General features: G+C 41.5%; 1 pseudogene; it reads right to left on the bottom strand.

The window, feature by feature from the left end:
• Positions 1–5193: 5193 nt before the first annotated feature.
• Positions 5194–5433, bottom strand: part of LOC102488221 (nucleophosmin-like) — a 1724-nt pseudogene continuing 1484 nt past the window's right edge.

Raw genomic sequence — 5433 nt, 5'->3', positions numbered from 1 at the left:
CAGCTTTTAGGATGTGCTAGAAGTTCAACCAGGGCTCCCACGTGGCTTCAGCTTGCCAAATAGCAGCATCAATATGCTACTGCAGCTGAGCCCATTTTATCACGGAAGATTTTCACACAGAAAAGAGAAAAGTGTAATAAAAAACCTGTACCTACTCATCATCCACCTTTAACAACTGTTACTACATAGTTTTTTTTTTTCCTGTTAATTTTATTTATTGAGAGAGAGATACAGGTACCCTCAACAAGGTCAGCCATGCTGCAATCCTCCCTCCAGCTTTCTAGTCAGTCAAGACCTTCCATGTTTGACCACACTCAGCATAGTTAGGTCTACCTAGAATCCAAACCTGGTCCTTGCAAATGGCACCAGTGCCTCAAAGCTGCACCCCACTGGCTATGTAACCATGGCTGGGGTGCTATATGGCTGTTTAATTTTTCTTTTTAAATATTTATTTAATTTATTCATTCATTTTATTTTAATTTGACCAGAGAGAAACAGAGAGAGAGAGAGCGAGAGAGAGAGAGAGCAAGTGAGAAAGCAAGCTGCCAGGTCTGGTTCTTGAACTGTGGTCAGTCATGTGGGAGTGTCCAGTGCCTTAACCACCATGCCACCTGCTGATCCCCAATATATGGCTATTTAAAAGCTCTGTATCCTCATTCACTTTCTCCCCATACCAAAGGAGAATGGGATGGGAAAGAAACCTTTAATGACTTCCTATCGTACTCAGAATGAAATCCGACATATTTTCAGTGGCAAGTGCTCTTACTTTTCCTATTTCTTACACTCTCAGTAACATAAGCCTCCCGTTGTGTTTCAAACCCATTAGGATGTTCCTGCTTGTGGCCTTTGCACTGTTCTCTCTGCCTGGCACGCACAGTCCCTGCACTCGACATTCCCCTGGCCTGCTGTTCCTTTCCTTCCTTCAGGTCTTTACCGGTAGTTTCCTACAGCCTGGTTTTGCTGACTGCCTGCCTGCACAGGGCAAAGGGCAAAGTTCAAATGTTCCTCTGCCATTTGCGTTTCCTTTCGTATAATGGCAAAGTCAGAACTGCTCGCTCCTTGGCTACTTACCCTTCTGTGCATAGGTGACCATCCATACAGTGGCAAGATGCAACTAACCCTTGTGAAACGATGCACTCACCCTTTCTCTGGGCTGACTGACACGCTCCCCACCACACTTAGACCAACAGATACCATCCAAATCCCTCCTGAAGGTCAAAGCAACTCATTTGTGACCTAGGATAAGAGCCTGAATTATATTCTTAGCGGTTCACTTTTTTTTTTTTTTTTTTAAAGAATTTGGCTGAGGGCCCTGGACTCCCATGGGGCCCATTGTGGTTTTTTTTTTTTTAAAGAATTTGGCTGAGGGTGCTGGACTCCCATGTGGCCAACTGTGGTTCAAGTCCTGAACCTGCCAGCTTGCTTTCTCACTTTCTCTCTCTCTCTGTCCCTCTCTGGTCAAATTCAAATGAATAAATAAATAAATAAAAAGTTAAATAAAAATAATTCTAAAAAAATTTTTTAAATTTAATTTTACTCATCATTCTTATTTATTTATTTAAATTTGAGCAGAGAGCAACACAGAAAAACAGGGAAAGTGAGAAAGCAAGCTGCCAGGTCCAGGACTTAACCCATGGTCAGCCATGTGGGAGTCCTGAACTCCGACCACTGCATCACCTGCTAGCCCCAGTGTTGTACTTTTTAACATGGTAAGAGTTCAATAAATCTGTTCATCACTATAAATTATTTTAACAAATAAAAATTAGTTGTGACTATACTGAAGGACACTTGTGTACCCTTTAAAATGGTTAGAATGGGGCCAGCAGTTGGCATGGTGGTTAAAGTGCTAGACTCCCACATGGTCAATGGCAGTTCAAGTCCCAGATCCGGAGGCTTGAAACGTAGGCTGGGTGCATGTGCGTATGCGCCCAAAATCCTGAAAGGAGAAAGAAGGAGAAGGGATTGTGGCATGGCCAACTCCAGAGATTTCTCACATTCTCTCTCTGTATCTCCAGCGAACACACACACCCTACAGCAAAAAATCTCTAAATGATAATAATAATAGAATTAAACAGTTCCTTCGAAAAAAAAAAGTAAAATGGTTAGAATGCTAAGTTTTATGTCACATAGATTTATCATGTAACAAAATAAAACAAAAATTGGGCTTTTTTTTTGGGGGGGGGCAAATTGTACACATCACCTCCACCAGGCTGGAAGGCTCTCACTGTATCCCACTTGTACTTCCGGAATCCAGATGGGAACACAAAGTGGAGGTCAGATAGGTTCTGCTCGGCACCTGCTCCTCGGAAGACGTGGAGGGACTTTGAGTACCAGCCTTCTTTCGTACTTTCCTTCAGGTATGGGATTGTGACCCCAGGACTCAGGGATGATAGCTGCAGTGGACTACAAAGTACTAGAAGCAACAAAGAGGCCAACTCGTGGTTCCTGGGATCCTCCCGGGCCAACGTGCCTTCTGGGAACAGGCCAGCGTGCTCAAAGGTTCGCACTGCACCTGCACAGCGCTGGGCCCTGCTTCTTCCCTCTGTGCCACTGCCGGGTAAGTGCCCTGACTATGCTAACCTTGTCCTTCCCATCTCGGGTACACTTAGGTTTCCTGACCTTGTTTTAGACATTAAAGCAGCCCCATCTGAGGCCAGTCTCATTCGTTGACAGTGGCCCTTCTGTTATCACCTAAGCTCCTGCCTGGACTCTGGCAGTTTTCCTAAGGATTCTCAACCCAAGCAATTCTCCTGACCAGGAGGCTCAGGGTAGTGCTCCTGTGGTTCAAAATATTTTGAACATGCTCCCACAGGAAGAGTATTGGTGTCCTTCAGATCTGTGCTTGATCACTCCATTGTGAACAAGTATGACCTTTGAAAAACAAACCATGAATTGTCCTTTTTAAATTTGCCATAGAGTACATGTGCTCTCCAGAGCACCACCACCCCACCCCCACCCTAAGTGGGGATGGCCATGCAGCAATCCTTTTCCCTCCATTCTCATTCTCCTCTCAGGATTTTGGGCTGCAAGCACCCAGCATGTTTTTCAAACCACCAGGTTTTGGACTGGGATGCACAATCAGCCATCCAGCCAACCTAACCACACACCATCGCTGGCACTCATGGGTTAGCATTTTTTTATACAGCATTGGATGAAGCATGCATGCTAATAAGTGATTTATATGCATTGTCTCATTAAATAGTTTACAGAATATTTATTTTTTTGGGAGAGGTTTTTGCGATAGGGCACGTGCACTCACCAGAAAGACAGAGAGAGGCAGAGAGATGGAAAGTGAGAAATCACTCCCCAGGTGAATGGCCACGCTGCAATCCCTTCTCCTCCGTTCTCCTCTCAGGATCTTGGGCACCCATGCACACACGCCTGATGTGAGTTTAAGCCACCAGGTGTGGGACTCAAACCACAGGGGAATCCAGCAACATAGCCATTAGGCTAACTGCTGGTCCCAGTAGTTTACAGGATTTTAACAAATAAGTCAGAAAGGGACTGCAGTCATTAATGGGAACATTTAAGGTATAAGGACTCAGATTTCTGGAGTACTCACAGTGGTTTTACTAAAAGAAAAAAAAGAGAAATTAAGTCATTAGAGTTAATATTTTAAATAAAATGTATTATGAGAGGATTTCAACAAGGCATATGACAAAAGCTATTATGATATTGATTGGGGTACAGAATGGAGAATATATAATTCCTTTGAACAAGCACACCTAAAGAACCTTCACTCAATGAAAGAGTAGTGACTGCTTAACACTGAATACTTTCTATGGGTTAGTCACCAGTCTAAATGCTTTACATGGTTCGATTCCATTTAATACTCAGTACGACTCTATGGGTAGGGGAGTATTATTACTCTTTCTCTGTTTTGTACATGAGCAAGCTGAGGCAGTGTCATTAAATAACTTTTCCATAGTCACAGAGCTAGTAATCAGCAGAGATGGGATCTGAACTCCAGCAGATTTATACAAGTAGACTCATGTTCAACTGCCATGCTTACTGCCTCAACAGTAGCAAAACTGGAGGATTCCATTGTTATATACTACCCATTTTTATTGGTAACTTGGGAGAAGATATAGATGGCATGCTGATTAAATTAAGCGTGATTCTAAGTAGGGAGGAGAAGCTAATGTATTCAAAGATAAAGTCAGGATTTAGACTAATTTCATTAGGCTTGTTTGGTGCTAGAATAGATAACGACTAATCTTTGCAATGTGGTGCCGTTTTGACCTCAAACTTATTAATATTTTGGGCCAATAGCTGTGGAAAGAAGCTGTCCAGTAAATTGTAAGATGATTTGCATTGTTCTGGCCTCTATTTGCCAGATAGTAGTAACAGCTCCCAGTTATAATAGCCAAAAATGTCCCCAAAATTACCAGATGTCACCTGGGTAATAAAATCACTCTCAAATCAGAACTATTGACTTACTCTTTTTTTTTTTTCTCTCTCTCTCTCTAGTTTTTGGTATAGGTCACCTACACTCATCAGGGAGGAAAAGAGAGAAAGCATCCCCCTATGGCAGATGGTCACACCACAATCCCTTCTGAACCATTGAACCTTGAAGCTGGCCTTGTGGGATCCAACTCCTAAGCCTTCATGCCACCTGCTGGCCCACCTGACTTAGTCTTTTATCACATGTTTTTTATTTAATTCCCAGGATTGTGGTAAGAGGTAGGTAGAGTTGAAATTAAAACTACCACTATCTAAGTCCAGGTCGCATCCTTTCTTCAAGACAAAAGTAAGTAGCAATGAATATAAATTCCTGAAGTTGCAGCAAATAAACCAAAAACCACACAACATATACATACAATGAGAAAATGATGAGTTAACACATTTGGAAGAAACCATTTGCATTATTTTTTACTTTATTAAAATACTGAGTTTATTTATTTTTTATTTATGTATATTTTTGTCTCCCTACCATTTCTATGTCTGACCACCACTACTACTGTGTCCTATCATAAGATTCCAAACATACTTAAAACCAAGCAAAGGGTAGAGTTCCATCTTTAAAAACTAAACAGGCATTTTGGACAACACGTTCTTGGCAATGGAACCTGGACAACATTTATCAAACATGGCAGGGAAAGCTCTCACTCTGCATTATAAAAAGGACAGCCAGATATCAACTGTTACAGAAATGAAATAAGATGGAAAATTTTAACTGTCTAAACTATTTTCTTAAAGAGACTTCCTCCATTGCTAGAGATCTTGAATAGCCTCCTGATCAGTCATCCGGAAGCAATTCTTGACATAATTGATACATTTGGCTTCCACTTTGGGAAGAGAACTATCTTTTTCTGTACTTGCTTACATTTTTGCTTTAATGTCTTCTACAGAACTAGGTCCTTTTGGTGTTTTAGGAGATTTTTCCTGTTTTTTTTTGAATGATTCTTGACTTTTCTTTTTTTTTTTTTTTTT

Source organism: Tupaia chinensis, unplaced genomic scaffold, assembly GCF_000334495.1.
Source record: "Tupaia chinensis unplaced genomic scaffold, TupChi_1.0 Scaffold000199_1, whole genome shotgun sequence".
Lineage (NCBI taxonomy): Eukaryota > Metazoa > Chordata > Mammalia > Scandentia > Tupaiidae > Tupaia > Tupaia belangeri.
Note: the sequence above shows the minus strand (reverse complement) of the source record. Positions and strands in the feature narration are given on the sequence as shown.